The sequence below is a fragment of the Pleurodeles waltl genome, unplaced genomic scaffold (genome assembly GCF_031143425.1).
Source record: "Pleurodeles waltl isolate 20211129_DDA unplaced genomic scaffold, aPleWal1.hap1.20221129 scaffold_91, whole genome shotgun sequence".
Lineage (NCBI taxonomy): Eukaryota > Metazoa > Chordata > Amphibia > Caudata > Salamandridae > Pleurodeles > Pleurodeles waltl.
The window spans coordinates 1,599,156-1,626,774 of NW_027150403.1; the positions used below are offsets into that span (position 1 = coordinate 1,599,156).

Sequence of the window (27,619 nt, forward strand, 5' to 3'; positions counted from 1 at the left end):
CCCGGTGGCACTATGCACTGCGCGGTATTTACAAGATGGCGTTCAGCCACTTTTTGTGGCTTAACACCACCTTGTAAATACGGCACCTTAGCATTCAGCGCTTTCCCTGGAAGGGGCGTGCAATGGGTGTTGCTGTGAGTATGCCACAGCAACACCATAGCATTTTGATGCTGCTCCAGATTTAGGAGTTGTCGTAAATCTGCGTCAGCGCCAAAATCCAACGCCATCCCACGGGTATCGTTAGAGTGGCGCACTGAGGAGAAATGTTTTCTTTTGTCCTCGTTTTACCTCTTTCTATGTGTGCTGCATTCTGCAGCACACATAGAAGTAAGAGCAAATCACCATTGAAGATTTTTCTTTCGGCCAGGAAGGTGTCCCTTCCTGCACAAAAACAATTTCCCCCTCAACGCAGTCATCCTTGTACCATGGTGCAAGAACGACTGCGTTGGCGCTCAGCAGCTAATTTAGAGCTGGCGCAGGGGGAAGCACAGGGGTGCGCTGTATTCTACTTAATACGGCGCTTCCCTGCATTTTGAAAATGACGGAGGGTGGGGCTTGCAAATTTGGCACAGCGTCGCGCTCAGTCATTTTCTTGTAAATCTGGGACAAAATGTCTAAAGGATAGAGGCTTTTTATGTCATGTTCGATGACGACCATGCAAATGACTCTAGTCATACTGCAGAAGAGAGCACCATGTGGCGTTTCTTGCTTTGGGATGTAGTCTCCCACTCTCTGCCACCAACCCTCGGAGCAGGGTGGGAGCCGTAGCACTTCTGTCCCCAGGCTCGTTGGTCTAGGGGTATGATTCTCGCTTCGGGTGCGAGAGGTCCCGGGTTCAAATCCCGGACGAGCCCATTTTAGCGGAAAACAATCAAATCCTGCTCAAAATACACAACCCCTCAACATTTCTCATTCCACTCGAAGCATTGTTGCGCAAAACATATTTTTTGCCTCAGGCGAAAAATGGATTACAATGCCTTGGCTTCCTTCCTGCTTGCTCTCAGTGCACCCTGTGTGATGATTTCACAGGCTTGCGTTCCTGGCATTTAGGCATCAGATATTTGTCTGTCTCTGCCCGCAGCTGTGGGATTTTTCAGGACGTCTGAGTGTATGCATGCTGGCTGACACCGCTGCAATTTTCACACTTATCCCTCGCATTCCGAGCAACTGCTGATCAAGTATAGAGGAAATCGTGCAAACATATGAGGGGAACTGTGCTCCTTCAGTCAAGCCAGCAAGCTTGTTCCTGTAGTGTAGTGGTTATCACGTTTACCTCACACGCGAAAAGTCCCCGGTTCGAGACCGGGCAGAAACACTTGGCAGCAGCAGCTTTTGTGTTTGCTCCCTAAAACCTCAGTCTCTCTCAATGCACACTTAGACAGAAATGACCTTTAAAAACTTGTGACCTGTGTAAAACGTGCTTTACTATTGCAGGACGATAAAAAGTTATCTGCATCCCTCAGTTGTCGTGCATGTGCATTGTTTCTTGTTCTGTTTTTTTTTTTTTTTCTTGGCCATGTTATATTGTGGGGCCTTTAAAGCTGTGACTTTGATAGGAACATTGCAAGCGGCAGCATCAACAAGTGCAGACTGAAGAGTCAGACCTGCACACTGTTTTGGCTGTCAGGATGGCCGAGTGGTCTAAGGTGCCAGACTCAAGAGAGCTTGATCTTCAGTGAAGCTGAGCCTTCTGGTCTCTTCATGGAGGTGTGGGTTCAAATCCCACTTCTGACAGGTGTATTTTCTTCCCTTAAATATTGCTCTGCTTGCAGAGCCAGCTCCTCACACCACTATCTTTGGAAGCTGCTGTGGCATGTGAGGAGAAATCCACCAACCCATCGGCTGGGCCCTCAATCAAAATTCCATGTATTACTGGAAGGGGCGTCTCAGGCACACCTTCTGTTAGAGCTGCACTTTATGACAGTAACTACCATGCTGGTTTCTACTTAAGCAGTTGATTCTCTCGTTTGAAGTGAGGCACTCCTGCCACCTTTTGGGCAAAGAAGACACTGCCCCTGCAACAACACAGGCAGACAAGCTCAAACTGGGTTTCCTGGTTAGGTGGGCAGAGCATATTGGCAATGGTGCCTCCTCGTGACTTGCAATTTACATGAAGAAGACAGAGAGGCAGCTGGGAGTAGGCAGTACCCATGAACCCCTGAACACTGTCTTGCGACTAGCACACAATTCTGAAATGAGGCGGGGGAAAGGAGGTGATTTCCCCATCAAGGGCCATTCCGGGAAATCAGCCACCCTGCGTCTCCCAGGTGAGTGTTTCAGGCCTATGAGCCACTAATATAAATCTCGCCTGATCTCGCCTGATCGAGCAAGTGTGCTTGAATCCAAGAGGCATGCCCCTCTGGCTCAAGAGCTAGCAGGCCCTTCAGTGCTTCTGGTTGGGAAGTCTAAGGTGCAAGGGTCCATGACTTTCAGCGGGATACAACTACCAGAAAGGGTCTGCTTTTCACATCAGTGCCCTAGTTCAGCTCACTGGCACAGGGCATTTTGACTACCTCTTGCCTTGCTAGAGACAAACAAAAAATCCTTGACAGAAAACATCAATTGCTATTGCATGCTTAGAGAGAGAGCCTCCAAATGGCCCTGCTTTTCTGAAAGACGCTTCAGAAGATGTTTCAAATGACTATGCAGCGGCAGTCTAGTTGGTATAGGGGTATGATTCTCGCTTTGGGTGTGAGAGGACCTCCATTCAAATCCCAGACAAACCCCAACCTTTATAGGTTCAGTCTGTGTTTTAAACAGGAGTATTTCTGCCTTTCACTCTTCTAAGATGTCATGTTGCAATGCAATACATGCTTTATACTGGCGTCGAGACGGTTCAGCATCATGAAGGTATGCGAGATTTCTTTGCAACTGCTTTTCTGTGCTGGAGCAGCAGTGCTCGTAGGAACATTAAATGCACAGTGCTTCTCCATGGTAATTTCGGGTCCAGTTCTGAAATCACCTCTTGGAATGAAAGTGATCCCAGTTCCTTTCTTCCAAGGGAAGAGATCGTGTTCCGGAAGGCTCAGCTTTGAGCGTCATGAACATTGGCCCTCATCCTTGCATCCCAGTCCAATGCATAGCCACATAAAGCAAGCAGGTGTGTCTGTTTCCATAGTGTGGTGGTTCCAGTACAATGCATAGCCACATGAAGCAAGCCGGCAAGTGTGTCTGTTTGTGTAGTGTAGTGTTTATCATGCGCACCTCACATGCGAAAGGTCCCTGGTTCGAGTCGCTGGGCTTTTTCACAGTATTTGCATTTCCTGCCTCACCTGACAGGCAAGCTGAGATAAAAGAGACTGTGTCTATCCCTCACCATCGTGAGGTACTACGCTCCTGGGGCATCTGTCACAGCTCACCAAGAGGAGTTGCGCCAGCTTACAGCAGTCAGTTGCTCACTGTTTGACCTTTGCAATGAAGCCTGAGCCTACAGCATTCAAGCCAGCCAAGCAAGGAAGGCACGAGAGCGAAAATAGCTTTCCTGCCCTCACCAAGAACACACACCTTGAGCAAATAAAGTGCCAGACTTACAAGGCCCTATCGCCACCGGAGCATCACTTTTAGTGACGCCCCCGTGGCACTATGCACTGCGCGGTATTTACAAGATGGCGTTCAGCCACTTTTTGTGGCTTAACACCACCTTGTAAATACGGCCCCTTAGCTTGCAGCGCGTTCCCTGGAAGGGGCGTGCAATGGGTGTTGCTGGGAGTGTGCCACAGCAACACCATAGCATTTTGATGCTGCTCCAGATTTAGGAGTTGTCGTAAATCTGCGTCAGCGCTAAAATCAAACGCCATCCCAGGGGTGTCGTTAGAGTGGCGCACTGAGGGGAAATGTTTTCATTTCTCCTTGTTTTTGATCTTTCTATGTGTGATGCATTCTGCAGCACACATAGAAGTAAGAGCAAATCACCAGTGAAGATTTTTTTTTTTGGGCAGGAAGGTGTCCCTTCCTGCACAAAAACAATTTCCCCCTCAACGCAGTCATACTTGTACCATGGTGCAAGAACGGCTGCGTTGGCGCTCAGCAGCTAATTTACAGCTGGCGCAGGGGGAAGCACAGGGGTGCACTGTATTCTACTAAATACAGCGCTTCCCTGCATTTTGAAAATGACGGCGCGTGGGGCTTGCAAATTTGGCACAGCGTCGCGCTCAGTCATTTTCTTGTAAATCTGGGCCAAAATGTCTAAAGGATAGAGGCTTTTTATGTCATGTTCGATGAAGACCATGCAAATGACTCTAGTCGTACTGCAGAAGAGAGCACCATGTGCAGTTTCTTGCTTTGGGATGTAGTCTCCCACTCTCTGTCACCAACCCTCCGAGCAGGGTCGGAGCGGTTGCACTTCTGTGCTCAGGCTTGTTGGTTTAGGGGTATGATTCTCGCTTAGGGTGTGAGAGGTCCCGGGTTCAAATCCCGGACAAGCCCATTTTAGCGGAAACAATCAAATCCTGCTCAAAATACTCAACCCATCAACATTTCTCATTCCACTCGAAGCATTGTTGCGCAAAACAATTTTTTTGCCTCAGGCGAAAAATGGATTACAATGCCTTGGCTTCCTTCCTGCTTGCTCTCAGTGCGCCCTGTGTGATGATTTCATAGGCTCTCGTTCCTGGCATTTAGGCATCAGAAATTTGTCTGTCTCTGCCCGCAGCTGTGGGATTTTTCAGGACGTCTGAGTGTATGCATGCTGGCTGACACCGCTGCAATTTTCACACTTACCCCTTGCATTCCGAGCAACTGCTGATCAAGTATAGAGGAAATCGTGCAAACATATGAGGGGAACTGTGCTCCTTCAGTCAAGCCCGCAAGCTTGTTTCTGTAGTGTAGTGGTTATCACGTTCGCCTCACACGCGAAAGGTCCCCAGTGCGAGACTGGGCAGAAACACTTGGCAGCAGCAGCTTTTGTGTTTGCTCCCTAAAACCTCAGTCTCTCTCAATGCACACTTAGACAGAAATGACCTTTAAAAACTTGTGACCTGTGTAAAACGTGCTTTACTATTGCAGGACGATAAAAAGTTATCTGCATCCCTCGGTTGTCGTGCATGTGCATTGTTTCTTGTTCTGTTTTTTTTTTTTTTTCTTGGCCATGTTATATTGTGGGGCCTTTAAAGCTGTGACTTTGATAGGAACATTGCAAGCGGCAGCATCAACAAGTGCAGACTGAAGAGTCAGGCCTGCACAGTGTTTTGGCTGTCAGTATGGCCGAGTGGTCTAAGGTGCCAGACTCAAGAGAGCTTGATCTTCAGTGAAGCTGAACTTTCTGGTCTCTTCATGGAGACATGGGTTCAAATCCCACTTCTGACAGGTGTATTTTCTTCCCTTAAATCTTGCTCTGCTTGCAGAGCCAGCTCCTCACACCACTATCTTTGGAAGCTGCTGTGGCATGTGAGGAGAAATCCACCAACCCATCGGCTGGGCCCTCAATCAAAATTCCGTGTATTACTGGAAGGGGCGTCTCAGGCACACCTTCTGTTAGAGCTGCACTTTATGACAGTAACTACCATGCTGGTTTCTACTTAAGCAGTTGATTCTATCGTTTGAAGTGAGGCACTCCTGCCACCTTTTGGGCAAAGAAGACACTGCCCCTGCAACAACACAGGAAGACAAGCTCATACTGGGTTTCTTGGTTAGGTGGGCGAAGCATATTGGCAATGGTGCCTCCTTGTGACTTGCAATTTACATGAAGAAGACAGAGAGGCAGCTGGGAGTAGGCAGTACCCATGAACCCCTGAACACTGTCTTGCGACTAGCACACAATTCTGAAATGAGGCCGGGGAAAGGAGGGGATTTCCCCATCAAGGGCCATTCCGGGAAATCAGCCACCCTGCGTCTCCCAGGTGAGTGTTTCAGGCCTATGAGCCACTAATATAAATCTCGCCTGATCGAGCGCTGATCGAGCAAGTGTGCTTGAATCCAAGAGGCATGCTCCTCTGGCTCAAGAGCTAGCAGGCCCTTCAGTGCTACTGGTTGGGAAGTCTAAGGTGCAAGGGTCCATGACTTGCAGCGGATTACAACTACCAGAAAGGGTCTGCTTTTCACATCAGTGCCCTAGTTCAGCTCACTGGCTCAGGGCTTTTTGACTACCTCTTGCCTTGCTAGAGACAAACAAAAAATCCTTGACAGAAAACATCAATTGCTATGGCACGCTTAGAGAGAGAGCCTCCAAATGGCCCTGCTTTTCTGAAAGACGCTTCAGAAGATGTTTCAAATGCCTATACAGCTGCAGTTTAGTTAGTATAGGGGTATGATTCTCGCTTCGGGTGTGAGAGGACCTTGGTTCAAATCCCAGACAAACCCCTACCTTTATAGGTTCAGTCTGTGTTTTAAACAGGAGTATTTATGCTTTTCACTCTTGTAAGATGTCATGTTGCAATGCAATACATGCTTTATACTGGCGTTGAGACGGTTCAGCATCATGAAGGTATGCGAGATTTCTTTGCAACTGCTTTTCTGTGCTGGAGCAGCAGTGCTCGTAGGAACATTAAATGCACAGTGCTTCTCCATGGTAATTTCGGGTCCAGTTCTGAAATCACCTCTTGGAATGAAAGTGATCCCAGTTCCTTTCTTCCAAGGGAAGAGATCGTGTTCCGGAAGGCTCAGCTTTGAGCGTCATGAACATTGGCCCTCATCCTTGCATCCCAGTCCAATGCATAGCCACATAAAGCAAGCAGGTGTGTCTGTTTCCATAGTGTGGTGGTTCCAGTACAATGCATAGCCACATGAAGCAAGCCGGCAAATGTGTCTGTTTGTGTAGTGTAGTGGTTATCATGCGCACCTCACATGCGAAAGGTCCCTGGTTCGAGTCGCTGGGCTTTTTCACAGTATTTACATTTCCTGCCTCACCTGACAGGCAAGCTGAGATAAAAGAGACTGTGTCTATCCCTCACCTTCGTGAGGTACTACACTCCTGGGGAATCTGTCAGAGCTCACAAAGAGGAGTTGCACCAGCTTACGGCAGTCAGTTGCTCACTGTTTGACCTTTGCAATGAAGCCTGAGCCTACAGCATTCAAGCCAGCCAAGGAAGGAAGGTACGAGAGCGAAAATAGCTTTCCTGCCCTCACCAAGAACACACACCTTGAGCAAATAAAGTGCCAGACTTGCAAGGCCCTATCGCCACCGAGCATCACTTTTAGTGACGCCCCGGTGGCACGATGCACTGCGCGGTATTTACAAGATGGCGTTCAGCCACTTTTTGTGGCTTAACAACACCTTGTAAATACGGCCCCTTAGCACGCAGCGCGTTCCCCGGAAGGGGCGTGCAATGGGTGTTGCTGGGAGTGTGCCACAGCAACACCATAGCATTTTGATGCTGCTCCAGATTTAGGAGTTGTCGTAAATCTGCGTCAGCGCCAAAATCCAACGCCATCCCAGGGGTGTCGTTAGAGTGGCGCACTGAGGAGAAATGTTTTCATTTCTCCTTGTTTTTGCTCTCTCTATGTGTGATACATTCTGCAGCACACGTAGAAGTAAGAGCAAATCACCATTGAAGATTTTTTTTTAGGGCAGGAAGGTGTCCTTTCCTGCACAAAAAACATTTCCCCCTCAACGCAGTCATCCTTGTACCATGGTGCAAGAACGGCTGCGTTGGCGCTCAGCAGCTAATTTAGAGCTGGCGCAGGGGGAAGCACAGGGGTGCGCTGTATTCTACTAAATACGGCGCTTACCTGCATTTTGAAAATGACGGCGCGTGGGGCTTGCAAATTTGGCACAGCGTCGCGCTCAGTCATTTTCTTGTAAATCTGGGCCAAAATGTCTAAAGGATAGAGGCTTTTTATGTCATGTTCGATGAAGACCATGCAAATGACTCTAGTCGTACTGCAGAAGAGAGCACCATGTGCAGTTTCTTGCTTTGGGATTTAGTCTCCCACTCTCTGTCACCAACCCTCCGAGCAGGGTCGGAGTCGTTGCACTTCTGTGCCCAGGCTCGTTGGTCTAGGGGTATGATTCTCGCTTAGAGTGCGAGAGGTCCCGGGTTCAAATCCCGGACAAGCCCATTTTAGCGGAAAAAAATCAAATCCTGCTCAAAATACACAACCCCTCAACATTTCTCATTCCACTCGAAGCACTGTTGCGCAAAACATATTTTTTGCCTCAGGCGAAAAATGGATTACAATGCCTTGGCTTCCTTCCTGCTTGCTCTCAGTGCGCCCTGTGTGATGATTTCATAGGCTCTCGTTCCTGGCATTTAGGCATCAGATATTTGTCTGTCTCTGCCCGCAGCTGTGGGATTTTTCAGGACGTCTGAGTGTATGCATGCTGGCTGACACCGCTGCAATTTTCACACTTACCCCTCGCATTCTGAGCAACTGCTGATCAAGTATAGAGGAAATCGTGCAAACATATGAGGGGAACCGTGCTCCTTCAGTCAAGCCAGCAAGCTTGTTTCTGAAGTGTAGTGGTTATCACGTTTGCCTCACACGCGAAAAGTCCCCGGTTCGAGACCGGGCAGAAACACTTGGCAGCAGCAGCTTTTGTGTTTGCTCCCTAAAACCTCAGTCTCTCTCAATGCACACTTAGACAGAAATGACCTTTAATAACTTGAGACCTGTGTAAAACGTGCTTTACTATTGCAGGACGATAAAAAGTTATCTGCATCCCTCGGTTGTCGTGCATGTGCATTGTTTCTTGTTCTGTTTTTTTTTTTTTTTCTTGGCCATGTTATATTGTGGGGCCTTTAAAGCTGTGACTTTGATAGGAACATTGCAAGTGGCAGCATCAACAAGTGCAGACTGAAGAGTCAGGCCTTCACACTGTTTTGGCTGTCAGGATGGCCGAGTGGTCTCATGCGCCAGACTCAAGAGAGCTTGATCTTCAGTTAAGCTGAGGCTTCTGGTCTCTTCATGGAGGCGTGGGATCAAATCCCACTTCTGACAGGTGTATTTTCTTCCCTTAAATATTGCTCTGCTTGCAGAGCCAGCTCCTCACACCACTATCTTTGGAAGCTGCTGTGGCATGTGAGGAGAAATCCACCAACCCATCGGCTGGGCCCTCAATCAAAATTCTGTGTATTACTGGAAGGGGCGTCTCAGGCACACCTTCTGTTAGAGCTGCACTTTATGACAGTAACTACCATGCTGGTTTCTACTTAAGCAGTTGATTCTATCGTTTGAAGTGAGGCACTCCTGCCACCTTTTGGGCAAAGAAGACACTGCCCCTGCAACAACACAGGCAGACAAGCTCAAACTGGGTTTCTTGGTTAGGTGGGCGGAGCATATTGGCAATGGTGCCTCCTCGTGACTTGCAATTTACATGAAGAAGACAGAGAGGCAGCAGGGAGTAGGCAGTACCCATGAACCCCTGAACACTGTCTTGCGACTAGCACACAATTCTGAAATGAGGCGGGGGAAAGGAGGTGATTTCCCCATCAAGGGCCATTCCGGGAAATCAGCCACCCTGCGTCTCCCAGGTGAGTGTTTCAGGCCTATGAGCCACTAATATAAATCTCGCCTGATCTCGCCTGATCGAGCGCTGATCGAGCAAGTGTGCTTGAATCCAAGAGGCATGCTCCTCTGGCTCAAGAGCTAGCAGGCCCTTCAGTGCTTCTGGTTGGGAAGTCTAAGGAGCAAGGGTCCATGACTTGCAGCGGGTTACAACTACCAGAAAGGGTCTGCTTTTCACATCAGTGCCCTAGTTCAGCTCACTGGCACAGGGCATTTTGACTACCTCTTGCCTTGCTAGAGACAAACAAAAAATCCTTGACAGAAAACATCAATTGCTATGGCACGCTTAGAGAGAGAGCCTCCAAATGGCCCTGCTTTTCTGAAAGACGCTTCAGAAGATGTTTCAAATGACTATGCAGCTGCAGTCTAGTTGGTATAGGGGTATGATACTCGCTTCGGGTGTGAGAGGACCTCGGTTCAAATCCCAGACAAACCCCTACCTTTATAGGTTCAGTCTGTGTTTTAAACAGGATTATTTCTGCTTTTCACTCTTGTAAGATGTCATGTTGCAATGCAATACATGCTTTATACTGGCGTAGAGACGGTTCAGCATCATGAAGGTATGCGAGATTTCTTTGCAACTGCTTTTCTGTGCTGGAGCAGCAGTGCTCGTAGGAACATTAAATGCACAGTGCTTCTCCATGGTAATTTCGGGTCCAGTTCTGAAATCACCTCTTGGAATGAAAGTGATCCCAGTTCCTTTCTTCCAAGGGAAGAGATTGTGTTCCGGAAGGCTCAGCTTTGAGCGTCATGAACATTGGCCCTCATCCTTGCATCCCAGTCCAATGCATAGCCACATAAAGCAAGCAGGTGTGTCTGTTTCCATATTGTGGTGGTTCCAGTACAATGCATAGCCACATGAAGCAAGCCAGCAAGTGTGTCTGTTTGTGTAGTGTAGTGGTTATCATGCGCACCTCACATGCGAAAGGTCCCTCATTCGAGTCGCTGGGCTTTTTCACAGTATTTGCATTTCCTGCCTCACCTGACAGGCAAGCTGAGATAAAAGAGACTGTGTCTATCCCTCACCATCGTGAGGTACTACGCTCCTGGGGCATCTGTCACAGCTCACCAAGAGGAGTTGCGCCAGCTTACGGCAGTCAGTTGCTCACTGTTTGACCTTTGCAATGAAACCTGAGCCTACAGGATTCAAGCCATCGAAGGAAGGAAGGTACGAGAGCGAAAATAGCTTTCCTGCCCTCACCAAGAACACACACCTTGAGCAAATAATGTGCCAGACTTACAAGGCCCTATCGCCACCGGAGCATCACTTTTAGTGACGCCCCGGTGGCACTATGCACTGCGCGTTATTTACAAGATGGCGTTCAGCCACTTTTTGAGGCTTAACACCACCTTGTAAATACGGCCCCTTAGCACGCAGCGCGTTCCCTGGAAGGGGCGTGCAATGGGTGTTGCTGGGAGTGTGCCACAGCAACACCATAGCATTTTGATGCTGCTGCAGATTTAGGAGTTGTCGTAAATCTGCGTCAGCGCCAAAATCCAACGCCATCCCAGGGGTGTCGTTAGAGTGGCGCACTGAAGAGAAATGTTTTCATTTCTCCTTGTTTTTGCTCTTTCTATGTGTGATGCATTCTGCAGCACACATAGAAGTAAGAGCAAATCACCATTGAAGATTTTTTTTTTGGCCAGGAAGGTGTCCCTTCCTGCACAAAAACAATTTCCCCCTCAACGCAGTCATCCTTGTACCATGGTGCAAGAACGGCTGCGTTGGCGCTCAGCAGCTAATTTAGAGCTGGCGCTGGGGGAAGCACAGGGGTGCGCTGTATTCTACTAAATACGGCGCTTCCCTGCATTTTGAAAATGAAGGCGCATGGGGCTTGCAAATTTGGCACAGCGTCGCGCTCAGTCATTTTCTTGTAAATCTGGGCCAAAATGTCTAAAGGATAGAGGCTTTTTATGTCATGTTCGATGAAGACCATGCAAATGACTCTAGTCGTACTGCAGAAGAGAGCACCATGTGCAGTTTCTTGCTTTGGGATGTAGTCTCCCACTCTCTGTCACCAACCCTCCGAGCAGGGTTGGAGCCGTTGAACTTTTGTGCCCAGGCTCGTTGGTCTAGGGGTATGATTCTCGCTTAGGGTACGAGAGGTCCAGGGTTCAAATCCCGGACGAGCCCATTTTAGCGGAAAAAAATCAAATCCTGCTCAAAATACACATCCCCTCAACATTTCTTATTCCACTCGAAGCATTGTTGCACAAAACATATTTTTTGCCTCAGGCGAAAAATGGATTACAATGCCTTGGCTTCCTTCCTGCTTGCTCTCAGTGCGCCCTGTGTGATGATTTCACAGGCTCTCGTTCCTGGCATTTAGGCATCAAATATTTGTCTGTCTCTGCCCGCAGCTGTGGGATTTTTCAGGACGTCTGAGTGTATGCATGCTGGCTGACACCGCTGCAATTTTCACACTTACCCCTCGCATTCCGAGCAACTGCTGATCAAGTATAGAGGAAATCGTGCAAACATATGAGGGGAACTGTGCTCCTTCAGTCAAGCCAGCAAGCTTGTTTTTGTAGTGTAGTGGTTATCACGTTTGACTCACACGCGAAAGGTCCCAGGTTCGAGACCGGGCAGAAACACTTGGCAGCAGCAGCTTTTGTGTTTGCTCCCTAAAACCTCAGACTCTCTCAATGCACACTTAGACAGAAATGACCTTTAAAAACTTGTGACCTGTGTAAAACGTGGTTTACTATTGCAGGACGCTAAAAGTTATCTGCATCCCTCGGTGGTCGTGCATGTGCATTGTTTCTTGTTCAGTTTTTTTTTTTTTTCTTGGCCATGTTATATTGTGGGGCCTTTAAAGCTGTGACTTTGATAGGAACATTGCAAGCTGCAGCATCAACAAGTGCAGACTGAAGAGTCCGACCTGCACACTGTTTTGGCTGTCAGGATGGCCGAGTGCTCTAAGGTGCCAGACTCAAGAGAGCTTGATCTTCAGTGAAGCTGAGCCTTCTGGTCTCTTCATGGAGGCGTGGGTTCAAATCCCACTTCTGACAGGTGTATTTCCTTCCCTTAAATCTTGCTCTGCTTGCAGAGCCAGCTCCTCACACCACTATCTTTGGAAACTGCTGTGGCATGTGAGGAGAAATCCACCAACCCATCGGCTGGGCCCTCAATCAAAATTCCGTGTATTACTGGAAGGGGCGTCTCAGGCACACCTTCTGTTAGAGCTGCACTTTATGACAGTAACTACCATGCTGGTTTCTACTTAAGCAGTTGATTCTATCGTTTGAAGTGAGGCTCTCCTGCCACCTTTTGGGCAAAGAAGACACTGCCCCTGCAACAACACAGGCAGACAAGCTCAAACTGGGTTTCTTGGTTAGGTGGGCGGAGCATATTGGCAATGGTGCCTCCTCGTGACTTGCAATTTACATGAAGAAGACAGAGAGGCAGCTGGGAGTAGGCAGTACCCATGAACCCCTGAACACTGTCTTGCGACTAGCAAACAATTCTGAAATGAGGCGGGGGAAAGGAGGTGATTTCCCCATCAAGGGCCATTCCGGGAAATCAGCCACCCTGCGTCTCCCAGGTGAGTGTTTCAGGCCTATGAGCCACTAATATAAATCTCGCCTGATCGAGCGCTGATCGAGCAAGTGTGCTTGAATCCAAAAGGCATGCTCCTCTGGCTCAAGAGCTAGCAGGTCCTTCAGTGCTTCTGGTTGGGAAGTCTAAGGTGCAAGGGTCCATGACTTGCAGCGGGTTACAACTACCAGAAAGGGTCTGCTTTTCACATCAGTGCCCTAGTTCAGCTCACTGGCACAGGGCATTTTGACTAGCTCTTGCCTTGCTAGAGACAAACAAAAAATCCTTGACAGAAAACATCAATTGCTATGGCACGCTTAGAGAGAGAGCTTCCAAATGGCCCTGCTTTTCTGAAAGACGCTTCAGAAGATGTTTCAAATGACTATGCAGCGGCAGTCTAGTTGGTATAGGGGTATGATTCTCGCTTCGGGTGTGAGAGGACCTCGGTTCAAATCCCAGGCAAACCCCTACCTTTATAGGTTCAGTCTGTGTTTTAAACAGGAGTATTTCTGCTTTTCACTCTTGTAAGATGTCATGTTGCAATGCAATACATGCTTTATACCTGCGTCGAGACGGTTCAGCATCATGAAGGTATGCGAGATTTCTTTGCAACTGCTTTTCTGTGCGGGAGCAGCAGTGCTCGTAGGAACATTAAATGCACAGTGCTTCTCCATGGTAATTTCGGGTCCAGTTCTGAAATCACCTCTTGGAATGAAAGTGATCCCAGTTCCTTTCTTCCAAGGGAAGAGATTGTGTTCCGGAAGGCTCAGCTTTGAGCATCATGAACATTGGCCCTCATCCTTGCATCCCAGTCCAATGCATAGCCACATAAAGCAAGCAGGTGTGTCTGTTTCCATAGTGTGGTGGTTCCAGTACAATGCATAGCCACATGAAGCAAGCCAGCAAGTGTGCCTGTTTGTGTAGGGTAGTGGTTATCATGCGCACCTCACATGCGAAAGGTCCCTCGTTCGAGTCGCTGGGCTTTTTCACAGTATTTGCATTTCCTGCCTCACCTGACAGGCAAGCTGAGATAAAAGAGACTGTGTCTATCCCTCACCATAGTGAGGTACTACGCTCCTGGGGCATCTGTCACAGCTCACCAAGAGGAGTTGCGCCAGCTTTCGGCAGTCAGTTGCTCACTGTTTGACCTTTGCAATGAAACCTGAGCCTACAGGATTCAAGCCATCGAAGGAAGGAAGGTACGAGAGCGAAAATAGCTTTCCTGCCCTCACCAAGAACACACACCTTGAGCAAATAATGTGCCAGACTTACAAGGCCCTATCGCCACCGGAGCATCACTTTTAGTGACGCCCCGGGGCACTATGCACTGCGCGTTCTTTACAAGATGGCGTTCAGCCACTTTTTGTGGCTTAACACCACCTTGTAAATACGGCCCCTTAGCACGCAGCTCGTTCCCTGGAAGGGGCGTGCAATGGGTGTTGCTGGGAGTGTGCCACAGCAACACCATAGCATTTTGATGCTGCTCCAGATTTAGGAATTGGCGTAAATCTGCGTCAGCGCCAAAATCCAACGCCATCCCAGGGGTGTCGTTAGAGTGGCGCACTGAGGAGAAATGTTTTCATTTCTCCTTGTTTTTGCTCTTTCTATGTGTGATGCATTCTGCAGCACACATAGAAGTAAGAGCAAATCACCATTGAAGATTTTTTTTTTGGGCAGGAAGGTGTCCCTTCCTGCACAAAAACAATTTCCCCCTCAATGCAGTCATCCTTGTACCATGGTGCAAGAACGGCTGCGTTGGCGCTCAGCAGCTAATTTAGAGCTGGCGCAGGGGGAAGCACAGGGGTGCGCTGTATTCTACTAAATACGGCGCTTCCCTGCATTTTGAAAATGACGGCGCGTGGGGCTTGCAAATTTGGCACAGCGTCGCGCTCAGTCATTTTCTTGTAAATCTGGGCCAAAATGTCTAAAGGATAGAGGCTTTTTATGTCATGTTCGATGAAGACCATGCAATTGACTCTAGTCGTACTGCAGAAGAGAGCACCATGTGCAGTTTCTTGCTTTGGGATGTAGTCTCCCACTCTCTGCCACCAACCCTCCGAGCAGGGTCGGAGCCGTTGAATTTTTGTGCCCAGGCTCGTTGGTCTAGCGGTATGATTCTCGCTTAGGGTGCGAGAGGTCCAGGGTTCAAATCCCGGACGAGCCCGTTTTAGCGGAAAACAATCAAATCCTGCTCAAAATACACACCCCCTCAACATTTCTTATTCCACTCGAAGCATTGTTGCGCAAAACATATTTTTTGCCTCAGGCGAAAAATGGATTACAATGCCTTGGCTTCCTTCCTGCTTGCTCTCAGTGCGCCCTGTGTGATGATTTCACAGGCTCTCGTTCCTGGCATTTAGGCATCAAATATTTGTCTGTCTCTGCCCGCAGCTGTGGGATTTTTCAGGACGTCTGAGTGTATGCATGCTGGCTGACACCGCTGCAATTTTCACACTTACCCCTCGCATTCCGAGCAACTGCTGATCAAGTATAGAGGAAATCGTGCAAACATATGAGGGGAACTGTGCTCCTTCAGTCAAGCCAGCAAGCTTGTTTCGCCTCACACGCGAAAGGTCCCCGGTTCGAGACCGGGCAGAAACACTTGGCAGCAGCAGCTTTTGTGTTTGCTCCCTAAAACCTCAGTCTCTCTCAATGCACACTTAGACAGAAATGACCTTTAAAAACTTGTGACCTGTGTAAAACGTGCTTTACTATTGCAGGACGCTAAAAAGTTATCTGCATCCCTCGGTGGTCGTGCATGTGCATTGTTTCTTGTTCTGTTTTTTTTTTTTTTTTCTTGGCCATGTTATATTGTGGGGCCTTTAAAGCTGTGACTTTGATAGGAACATTGCAAGCGGCAGCATCAACAAGTGCAGACTGAAGAGTCTGACCTGCACCCTGTCTTGGCTGTCAGGATAGCCGAGTGGTCTTAGGCGCCAGACTCAAGAGAGCTTGATCTTCAGTGAAGCTGAGCCTTCTGGTATCTTCATGGAGGCGTGGGTTCAAATCCCACTTCTGACAGGTGTATTTTCTTCCCTTAAATCTTGCTCTGCTTGCAGAGCCAGCTCCTCACACCACTATCTTTGGAATCTGCTGTGTTATGTGAGGAGAAATCCACCAACCCATCGGCTGGGCCCTCAATCAAAATTCCGTGTATTACTGGAAGGGGCGTCTCCGGCACACCTTCTGTTAGAGCTGCACTTTATGACAGTAACTACCATGCTGGTTTCTACTTAAGCAGTTGATTCTATCGTTTGAAGTGAGGCTCTCCTGCCACCTTTTGGGCAAAGAAGACACTGCCCCTGCAACAACACAGGCAGACAAGCTCAAACTGGGTTTCTTGGTTAGGTGGGCGGAGCATATTGGCAATGGTGCCTCCTCGTGACTTGCAATTTACATGAAGAAGACAGAGAGGCAGCTGGGAGTAGGCAGTACCCATGAACCCCTGAACACTGTCTTGCGACTAGCAAACAATTCTGAAATGAGGCGGGGGAAAGGAGGTGATTTCCCCATCAAGGGCCATTCTGGGAAATCAGCCACCCTGCGTCTCCCAGGTGAGTGTTTCAGGCCTATGAGCCACTAATATGAATCTCGCCTCATCGAGCGCTGATCGAGCAAGTGTGCTTGAATCCAAGAGGCATGCTCCTCTGGCTCAAGAGCTAGCAGGCCCTTCAGTGCTTCTGGTTGGGAAGTCTAAGGTGCAAGGGTCCATGACTTGCAGCGGGTTACAACTACCAGAAAGGGTCTGCTTTTCACATCAGTGCCCTAGTTCAGCTCACTGGCACAGGGCATTTTGACTACCTCTTGCCTTGCTAGAGACAAACAAAAAATCCTTGACAGAAAACATCAATTGCTATGGCACGCTTAGAGAGAGAGCCTCCAAGTGGCCCTGCTTTTCTGAAAGACGCTTCAGAAGATGTTTCAAATGACTATGCAGCGGCAGTCTAGTTGGTATAGGGGTATGATTCTTGCTTCGGGTGTGAGAGGACCTCGGTTCAAATCCCAGGCAAACCCCTACCTTTATAGGTTCAGTCTGTGTTTTAAACAGGAGTATTTCTGCTTTTCACTCTTGTAAGATGTCATGTTGCAATGCAATACATGCTTTATACCTGCGTCGAGACGGTTCAGCATCATGAAGGTATGCGAGATTTCTTTGCAACTGCTTTTCTGTGCTGGAGCAGCAGTGCTCGTAGGAACATTAAATGCACAGTGCTTCTCCATGGTAATTTCGGGTCCAGTTCTGAAATCACCTCTTGGAATGAAAGTGATCCCAGTTCCTTTCTTCCAAGGGAAGAGATTGTGTTCCGGAAGGCTCAGCTTTGAGCATCATGAACATTGGCCCTCATCCTTGCATCCCAGTCCAATGCATAGCCACATAAAGCAAGCAGGTGTGTCTGTTTCCATAGTGTGGTGGTTCCAGTACAAAGCATAGCCACATGAAGCAAGCCAGCAAGTGTGCCTGTTTGTGTAGGGTAGTGGTTATCATGCGCACCTCACATGCGAAAGGTCCCTCGTTCGAGTCGCTGGGCTTTTTCACAGTATTTGCATTTCCTGCCTCACCTGACAGGCAAGCTGAGATAAAAGAGACTGTGTCTATCCCTCACCATAGTGAGGTACTACGCTCCTGGGGCATCTGTCACAGCTCACCAAGAGGAGTTGCGCCAGCTTTCGGCAGTCAGTTGCTCACTGTTTGACCTTTGCAATGAAACCTGAGCCTACAGGATTCAAGCCATCGAAGGAAGGAAGGTACGAGAGCGAAAATAGCTTTCCTGCCCTCACCAAGAACACACACCTTGAGCAAATAATGTGCCAGACTTACAAGGCCCTATCGCCACCGGAGCATCACTTTTAGTGACGCCCCGGGGCACTATGCACTGCGCGTTCTTTACAAGATGGCGTTCAGCCACTTTTTGTGGCTTAACACCACCTTGTAAATACGGCCCCTTAGCACGCAGCTCGTTCCCTGGAAGGGGCGTGCAATGGGTGTTGCTGGGAGTGTGCCACAGCAACACCATAGCATTTTGATGCTGCTCCAGATTTAGGAATTGGCGTAAATCTGCGTCAGCGCCAAAATCCAACGCCATCCCAGGGGTGTCGTTAGAGTGGCGCACTGAGGAGAAATGTTTTCATTTCTCCTTGTTTTTGCTCTTTCTATGTGTGATGCATTCTGCAGCACACATAGAAGTAAGAGCAAATCACCATTGAAGATTTTTTTTTGGGCAGGAAGGTGTCCCTTCCTGCACAAAAACAATTTCCCCCTCAATGCAGTCATCCTTGTACCATGGTGCAAGAACGGCTGCGTTGGCGCTCAGCAGCTAATTTAGAGCTGGCGCAGGGGGAAGCACAGGGGTGCGCTGTATTCTACTAAATACGGCGCTTCCCTGCATTTTGAAAATGACGGCGCGTGGGGCTTGCAAATTTGGCACAGCGTCGCGCTCAGTCATTTTCTTGTAAATCTGGGCCAAAATGTCTAAAGGATAGAGGCTTTTTATGTCATGTTCGATGAAGACCATGCAAATGACTCTAGTCGTACTGCAGAAGAGAGCACCATGTGCAGTTTCTTGCTTTGGGATGTAGTCTCCCACTCTCTGCCACCAACCCTCCGAGCAGGGTCGGAGCCGTTGAATTTTTGTGCCCAGGCTCGTTGGTCTAGCGGTATGATTCTCGCTTAGGGTGCGAGAGGTCCAGGGTTCAAATCCCGGACGAGCCCGTTTTAGCGGAAAACAATCAAATCCTGCTCAAAATACACACCCCCTCAACATTTCTTATTCCACTCGAAGCATTGTTGCGCAAAACATATTTTTTGCCTCAGGCGAAAAATGGATTACAATGCCTTGGCTTCCTTCCTGCTTGCTCTCAGTGCGCCCTGTGTGATGATTTCACAGGCTCTCGTTCCTGGCATTTAGGCATCAAATATTTGTCTGTCTCTGCCCGCAGCTGTGGGATTTTTCAGGAAGTCTGAGTGTATGCATGCTGGCTGACACCGCTGCAATTTTCACACTTACCCCTCGCATTCCGAGCAACTGCTGATCAAGTATAGAGGAAATCGTGCAAACATATGAGGGGAACTGTGCTCCTTCAGTCAAGCCAGCAAGCTTGTTTCGCCTCACACGCGAAAGGTCCCCGGTTCGAGACCGGGCAGAAACACTTGGCAGCAGCAGCTTTTGTGTTTGCTCCCTAAAACCTCAGTCTCTCTCAATGCACACTTAGACAGAAATGACCTTTAAAAACTTGTGACCTGTGTAAAACGTGCTTTACTATTGCAGGACGCTAAAAAGTTATCTGCATCCCTCGGTGGTCGTGCATGTGCATTGTTTCTTGTTCTGTTTTTTTTTTTTTTTTCTTGGCCATGTTATATTGTGGGGCCTTTAAAGCTGTGACTTTGATAGGAACATTGCAAGCGGCAGCATCAACAAGTGCAGACTGAAGAGTCTGACCTGCACCCTGTCTTGGCTGTCAGGATAGCCGAGTGGTCTTAGGCGCCAGACTCAAGAGAGCTTGATCTTCAGTGAAGCTGAGCCTTCTGGTATCTTCATGGAGGCGTGGGTTCAAATCCCACTTCTGACAGGTGTGTTTTCTTCCCTTAAATCTTGCTCTGCTTGCAGAGCCAGCTCCTCACACCACTATCTTTGGAATCTGCTGTGTTATGTGAGGAGAAATCCACCAACCCATCGGCTGGGCCCTCAATCAAAATTCCGTGTATTACTGGAAGGGGCGTCTCCGGCACACCTTCTGTTAGAGCTGCACTTTATGACAGTAACTACCATGCTGGTTTCTACTTAAGCAGTTGATTCTATCGTTTGAAGTGAGGCTCTCCTGCCACCTTTTGGGCAAAGAAGACACTGCCCCTGCAACAACACAGGCAGACAAGCTCAAACTGGGTTTCTTGGTTAGGTGGGCGGAGCATATTGGCAATGGTGCCTCCTCGTGACTTGCAATTTACATGAAGAAGACAGAGAGGCAGCTGGGAGTAGGCAGTACCCATGAACCCCTGAACACTGTCTTGCGACTAGCAAACAATTCTGAAATGAGGCGGGGGAAAGGAGGTGATTTCCCCATCAAGGGCCATTCTGGGAAATCAGCCACCCTGCGTCTCCCAGGTGAGTGTTTCAGGCCTATGAGCCACTAATATGAATCTCGCCTCATCGAGCGCTGATCGAGCAAGTGTGCTTGAATCCAAGAGGCATGCTCCTCTGGCTCAAGAGCTAGCAGGCCCTTCAGTGCTTCTGGTTGGGAAGTCTAAGGTGCAAGGGTCCATGACTTGCAGCGGGTTACAACTACCAGAAAGGGTCTGCTTTTCACATCAGTGCCCTAGTTCAGCTCACTGGCACAGGGCATTTTGACTACCTCTTGCCTTGCTAGAGACAAACAAAAAATCCTTGACAGAAAACATCAATTGCTATGGCACGCTTAGAGAGAGAGCCTCCAAGTGGCCCTGCTTTTCTGAAAGACGCTTCAGAAGATGTTTCAAATGACTATGCAGCGGCAGACTTGTTGGTATAGGGGTATGATTCTCGCTTCGGGTGTGAGAGGACCTCGGTTCAAATACCAGACAAACCCCTACCTTTATAGGTTCAGTCTGTGTTTTAAACAGGAGTATTTCTGCTTTTCACTCTTGTAAGATGTCATGTTGCAATGCAATACATGCTTTATACTTGCATCGAGACGGTTCAGCATCATGAAGGTATGCGAGATTTCTTTGCAACTGCTTTTCTGTGCTGGAGCAGCAGTGCTCGTAGGAACATTAAATGCACAGTGCTTCTCCATGGTAATTTCGGGTCCAGTTCTGAAATCACCTCTTGGAATGAAAGTGATCCCAGTTCCTTTCTTCCAAGGGAAGAGATCGTGTTCCGGAAGGCTCAGCTTTGAGCGTCATGAACATTGGCCCTCATCCTTGCATCCCAGTCCAATGCATAGCCACATAAAGAAAGCAGGTGTGTCTGTTTCCATAGTGGTGGTTCCAGTACAATGCATAGCCACATGAAGCAAGCCAGCAAGTGTGTCTGTTTGTGTAGTGTAGTGGTTATCATGTGCACCTCACATGTGAAAGGTCCCTGGTTCGAGTCGCTGGGCTTTTTCACAGTATTTGCATTTCCTGCCTCACCTGACAGGCAAGCTGAGATAAAAGAGACTGTGTCTAACCCTCACCATCGTGAGGTACTACGCTCCTGGGGCATCTGTCACAGCTCACCAAGAGGAGTTGCGCCAGCTTACGGCAGTCAGTTGCTCACTGTTTGACCTGAGCCTACAGCTTTCAAACCAGCCAAGGAAGGAAGGTACGAGAGCGAAAATAGCTTTCCTGCCCTCACCAAGAACAAACACCTTGAGCAAATAAAGTGCCAGACTTACAAGGCCCTATCGCCACCGGAGCATCACTTTTAGTGACGCCCCGGTGGCACTATGCACTGCGCGGTATTTACAAGATGGCGTTCAGCCACTTTTTGTGGCTTAACACCACCTTGTAAATATGGCCCCTTAGCACGCAGCGCGTTCCCTGGAAGGGGCGTGCAATGGGTGTTGCTGGGAGTGTGCCACAGCAACACCATAGCATTTTGATGCTGCTCCAGATTTAGGAGTTGGCGTAAATCTGCGTCAGCGCCAAAATCCAACGCCATCCCAGGGGTGTCGTTAGAGTGGCGCACTGAGGAGAAATGTTTTCATTTCTCCTTGTTTTTGCTCTTTCTATGTGTGATGCATTCTGCAGCACACATAGAAGTAAGAGCAAATCACAATTAAAGATTTTTTGGGGGGGAAGGAAGGTGTCCCTTCCTGCACAAAAACAATTTCCCCCTCAATGCAGTCATCCTTGTACCATGGTGCAAGAACGGCTGCGTTGGCGCTCAGCAGCTAATTTAGAGCTGGAGCAGGGGGAAGCACAGGGGTGCGCTGTATTCTACTAAATACGGCGCTTCCCTGCATTTTGAAAATGACGGCGCGTGGGGCTTGCAAATTTGGCACAGCGTCGCGCTCAGTCATTTTCTTGTAAATCTAGGCCAAAATGTCTAAAGGATAGAGGCTTTTTATGTCATGTTCGATGAAGACCATGCAAATGACTCTAGTCGTACTGCAGAAGAGAGCACCATGTGCAGTTTCTTGCTTTGGGATGTAGTCTCCCACTCTCTGTCACCAATCCTCCGAGCAGGGTCGGAGCCGTTGCGTTTCTGTGCCCAGGCTCGTTGGTCTAGGGGTATGATTCTCGCTTAGAGTGCGAGAGGTCCCGGGTTCAAATCCCGGACGAGCCCATTTTAGCGGAAAACAATCAAATCCTGCTCAAAATACACAACCCCTCAACATTTCTCATTCCACTCGAAGCATTGTTGCGCAAAACATATTTTTTGCCTCAGGTGAAAAATGGATTACAATGCCTTGGCTTCCTTCCTGCTTGCTCTCAGTGCGCCCTGTGTGATGATTTCACAGGCTCTCGTTCCTGGCATTTAGGCATCAGATATTTGTCTGTCTCTGCCCGCAGCTGTGGGATTTTTCAGGACGTCTGAGTGTATGCATGCTGGCTGACACCTCTGCAATTTTCACACTTACCCCTCGCATTCCGAGCAACTGCTGATCAAGTATAGAGGAAATCGTGCAAACATATGAGGGGAACTGTGCTCCTTCAGTCAAGCCAGCAAGCTTGTTTCTGTAGTGTAGTGGTTATCACGTTTGCCTCACACGCGAAAGGTCCCCGGATCGAGACCGGGCAGAAACACTTGGCAGCAGCAGCTTTTGTGTTTGCTCCCTAAAACCTCAGTCTCTCTCAATGCACACTTAGACAGAAATGACCTTTAAAAACTTGTGACCTGTGTAAAACGTGCTTTACTATTGCAGGACGCTAAAAAGTTATCTGCATCCCTCGGTGGTCGTGCATGTGCATTGTTTCTTGTTCTGTTTTTTTTTTTTTTTTCTTGGCCATGTTATATTGTGGGGCCTTTAAAGCTGTGACTTTGATAGGAACATTGCAAGCGGCAGCATCAACAAGTGCAGACTGAAGAGTCCGACCTGCACATTGTTTGGGCTGTCAGGATAGCCGAGTGGTCTAAGGCGCCAGACTCAAGAGACCTTGATCTTCAGTGAAGCTGAGCATTCTGGTCTTTTCATGGAGGCGTGGGTTCAAATCCCACTTCTGACAGGTGTATTTTCTTCCCTTAAATCTTGCTCTGCTTGCAGAGCCAGCTCCTCACACCACTATCTTTGGAAGCTGCTGTGGCATGTGAGGAGAAATCCACCAACCCATCGGCTGGGCCCTCAATCAAAATTCTGTGTATTACTGGAAGGGGCGTCTCAGGCACACCTTCTGTTAGAGCTGCACTTTATGACAGTAACTACCATGCTGGTTTCTACTTAAGCAGTTGATTCTATCGTTTGAAGTGAGGCTCTCCTGCCACCTTTTGGGCAAAGAAGACACTGCCCCTGCAACAACACAGGTAGACAAGCTCAAACTGGGTTTCTTGGTTAGGTGGGCGGAGCATATTGGCAATGGTGCCTCCTCGTGACTTGCAATTTACATGAAGAAGACAGAGAGGCAGCTGGGAGTAGGCAGTACCCATGAACCCCTGAACACTGTCTTGCGACTAGCACACAATTCTGAAATGAGGCGGGGGAAAGGAGGTGATTTCCCCATCAAGGGCCATTCCGGGAAATCAGCCACCCTGCGTCTCCCAGGTGAGTGTTTCAGGCCTATGAGCCACTAATATAAATCTCGCCTGATCGAGCGCTGATCGAGCAAGTGTGCTTGAATCCAAGAGGCATGTGTTGTATCGCAGTTTTTATTAAATAAGCTATATATATATTGTTCTATATAAATAAGTTTATCCTAATAGGAGTTTAATATTTACACCGATAGAAGTAGTATGTTCCACCTCCCCTTCCCCTTAGAATGGTAGAGTCCGACAGTTATTGGGCTGGAGTTGACAGTAGAACGTTGAGGAGCTAGAAGAGCAGCTGTGTGGAGAACTGTTGCTGAGGAGGTAGAGATGAAAGAATAAAGACTGAAGTAAAAGGAATTTGATTGAAGTGTCTTTATATCACTGGCGACGAGTTACGTGCGGAAGGGGGCACTCTCATCTCTACCCCTTTTGGATAACCCTTCAGCAACTTTAATTATCTTAAGGTACTGTTATTACTTTAAAGAATACTCTACGCTGAACATAAGCGTGCCATTTCTATACTTAGCGCTTCCTGTGCCTTACTTTAACTTTCGGAACCAGGACACTACTTACTCCAATTCAATCCATTTTTTAAAATTTCATTTCACTTTGCGCTGACAGAGAACACTGAAATAACAAAGTGAAAACGTTTTTAGGATAGGAAACGGAAGCATTGAAATTCAATCCAGCTTTTAACCAGTATTTCATCTAAGCGCTGACACAAAACAAGAAAAGTATTCCAGGCTGTAATTTTTCAAGTGGCATTTCACAGAGGAAAGAAAATATAAAAATATGTTTTATGTCCTGGCAGCACAACAATATAATTAAATTAAAGGCTGTTTTCCTGTTGCCTTAAAGATTTTAGAACTGGCATTTAAGACAGAATTAATTACATTACAAGCTGCATTTCGGACCAGAAAGGAAGACGAATACAGACCAATATGGTAACGTGGAAGGTGCGGTAAACTGTGGAACGAGTATCCTCACATTTCTATTGCTGGCAGTGCACCAAAACATTTTAAATAAATCTTGGTTACCTGAAACCCAGAAATCTGAAGTGCATTCAAAGAAAATCTGACTGGAACTTCGTTTTCAAGCGCTCACAATCACTTTCTGGGTACATTCTGGGAGCCTGTAATGAAACGCTGACAGGCACAGCTCTCTTCATTTTTGAGGTGCATGGTGGGAAGTGTGTTGCTTGAGCTCTTTCCTCTAATTTTGCTACAAAAAACCTACTCTTTACATTTTGGTTGTTCTCTACTGTTATTTCAATAGTTTCTATGTGTATTTAATTATTGATAAGGGGATTTACCTTGGAATTACCCTATTTATCTGTGAATCTGTACTGATGATAACTGCATAACTGTTACTTCAATAATATTTTATAGTGTATTTAGTTAGTGTTAAGGTGAATTGCATTTGACTTACCCTATTTACCTGGGAATCTGTACTCATGATGGCTGCTGCAGGTATGTCCCAACCTGTTCCGTTTTTAAATGAAGTTGGAGAACCTAGTTCTCCATGGAAAGAATGGTTCAAAATATTTGAATCATATTTAATTGCCATTGGGGGTGACAGATTTAATCCAGTTAGAAAACAGCATATTTTATTACACAATTTAGGAACACATGGTAGTAAAATTTACGAATCCTTGCCTGAACCTAATATTCCAGAAGATCAGGTGCGGGATGAATATGTCACCACATACATGAAATTAGAAAAACAATTTGGAGACAGAATAAATGTTGTTTTAGAACATCATAAATTTTTTTCTCGCAATCAAAGTAAGAAAGAAAGTATAACCAACTATATTGCTGCTTTGAGAGGATTAAGTACTTTATGCAATTTTGGGGAGCTTAATGAATCACTCATTCAAGATCAATTAGTTTGTTGCACCAGTAATATAAAAATTCAAGAGAAGCTATTACAAAAGCAACCTGACTTACATGAAGCAATTGAAATTGCTAAATCCATTGAGCATACTGCTATATGCTTACAGGAAATTAGATGTCCATCTGCTCCAGATCAGGTCACAGAAATCAAAGGTAACATAGAAGAAGACAACATTCTCAAAATTAGAGGCGTAGATAAAATACCTCAAAAAAACAAGATTGTAAATCCTAATCTAAAATGTTTTCGTTGCGGAAGCAGCAACCATTTAGCGAATTCAACTGGTTGCCAAGCAAGAACAGCCATTTGTAGGAAATGTAACAAAAAAGGGCATTTTGCTAGAGTGTGTAGGGATATGTCAAGACCAGAAAGACTATATGATGGCAAGAATGTAGAAGGAAATCATCAAGAAGTTAAAAAAATTATATTACAGGTGAATGATAAAGAAGTAACTCCTTTTCAGTATCCAGAATGTGAAATTTTCATTGATGGCAACCCGGTTAAGGTCTTTGCTGACTCATGTTCCCCTTTTACGATTATTAATGCTGTGAACCTTGACAAAATTGATGATGGAATTGTGACCAGCTTAACGGAACCAGATATTAACCCCAAAGGTTACAACCAGGACCCTATTCCTCTTAAAGGAATGTTCAGAGCACTTATTTCATTCAAGGGTCGATCCACTGTGGGGAAGGTTTATGTTGTAAAGGAGGGATCGAGTCTTTTGGGCTGGCAGCATCAGAAGGAGTTGGGAATTAAGTTGGATCGAAACAATCCAGAACAAGTTTTGATCATTGACAAACCCAACTCAAAAGAACAAATTTTTCATGAATTCCCAGAAGTTTTTAGTGGAAAATTGAGTTTACTAGCAGGATTTCAGCACAAAATCAAGTTGAAACCCCAATCAAAGCCTGCCGTACACAAAACCAGACCGATACCCCATTTACTGAAACAGGCGCTCAAGGAGGAACTTGACAGAATGCAATCTCAAGGCATAATTCAACCTATTGACAGCTCTGAATGGTTATCCCCCATTGTGATTGCTAGGAAAGGTAATTCAAAAGACATCAGGGTATGTATTGATTTAAGAGACCTGAATAGGAATATTTGGGTAGAAAGACACCCTCTTCCTATAATCCATGAGATTTTAAGTACCATGGGAGATGCAGTATGTTTCTCGGTGCTGGATCTTTCCAGTGCATATCATCAAGTAGAACTTCACCCAGATTCTAAGTGGCTTACCGCATTTACCACCCCTATGGGTTCCTTTATGTTCAATAGGATGCCGTTCGGGCTGGCGTCGGCTGCTGCAGTGTTTCAGAAAATCATGCAGCATATTTTAGGAGACACTCCTAAAACTTTGTGTTTCCAGGACGACATTTTAATTTATGGGGCGACAGTTGAGGAACACAACACAAACCTGAGGAGGGTTCTGAATATACTGAAAACAGCAGGCTTAACGTTAAAGAAGGAAAAATGGCAGATTGGTGTGAGTTCTGTAGATTATCTAGGGTATACAATATCGAGAGATGGTTTTAAACCTAAAACTTCCCTGGTAGAGGCAGTTAAAAAAGCAAAGGCGCCCAAAAATAAGGATGAACTTAAGTCATTTCTGGGTCTCACTGAATATATGGCCAAATATGTCAAAAACTTCTCAGAGACATCATATGATCTCAGAGAGTTACTTAAGAGTCACATACCTTATAAATGGAGGGAATGTCATGATTATGCATTTGAAAAGATTAAACAGGCCATTTTAACAGCACCATATCTTTGTAATTTTAATCATGAAAGGAAAACTATTCTCACCACAGATGCCAGTAAATTGGGTTTGGGGGCTACACTATCACAAGTCATTGATGGCAAAGAGAGGATTGTGGCTTTTGCATCAAGGGCTCTAAGCAAAGCTGAATCCAATTACTCAGTCATTGAAAGAGAGGCCCTGGCATGTTTCTGGGCTGTTAAACATTTTAAATTTTTTCTTTGGGGTACACAATTTACCATACGCACAGATCACAAACCTTTAGTTTATGTATTCTCCACTAAGGGATTTTACAACAGCACTCCAAGGATTGCGAGGTGGACCTTGGGCCTTGAAAGCTTGTGTTTC

General features: G+C 47.0%; 7 non-coding genes across 7 annotated transcripts; all 7 read left to right on the forward strand.

The window, feature by feature from the left end:
- The first annotated feature begins 782 nt into the window (after positions 1-782).
- Positions 783-854, forward strand: TRNAP-CGG (transfer RNA proline (anticodon CGG)). The gene has a single exon. It is a non-coding gene; the product is annotated as a tRNA-Pro (tRNA).
- A 3,499-nt stretch (positions 855-4,353) lies between these two features.
- On the forward strand, positions 4,354-4,425 carry TRNAP-AGG (transfer RNA proline (anticodon AGG)). The gene has a single exon. It is a non-coding gene; the product is annotated as a tRNA-Pro (tRNA).
- Positions 4,426-7,922: 3,497 nt separating this feature from the next.
- Positions 7,923-7,994, forward strand: TRNAS-AGA (transfer RNA serine (anticodon AGA)). The gene has a single exon. It is a non-coding gene; the product is annotated as a tRNA-Ser (tRNA).
- Positions 7,995-15,071: 7,077 nt separating this feature from the next.
- TRNAP-AGG (transfer RNA proline (anticodon AGG)) lies at positions 15,072-15,143 on the forward strand. The gene has a single exon. It is a non-coding gene; the product is annotated as a tRNA-Pro (tRNA).
- A 3,474-nt stretch (positions 15,144-18,617) lies between these two features.
- TRNAP-AGG (transfer RNA proline (anticodon AGG)) lies at positions 18,618-18,689 on the forward strand. The gene has a single exon. It is a non-coding gene; the product is annotated as a tRNA-Pro (tRNA).
- Positions 18,690-22,149: 3,460 nt separating this feature from the next.
- TRNAS-AGA (transfer RNA serine (anticodon AGA)) lies at positions 22,150-22,221 on the forward strand. The gene has a single exon. It is a non-coding gene; the product is annotated as a tRNA-Ser (tRNA).
- A 388-nt stretch (positions 22,222-22,609) lies between these two features.
- TRNAV-CAC (transfer RNA valine (anticodon CAC)) lies at positions 22,610-22,682 on the forward strand. The gene has a single exon. It is a non-coding gene; the product is annotated as a tRNA-Val (tRNA).
- Positions 22,683-27,619: the final 4,937 nt, after the last annotated feature.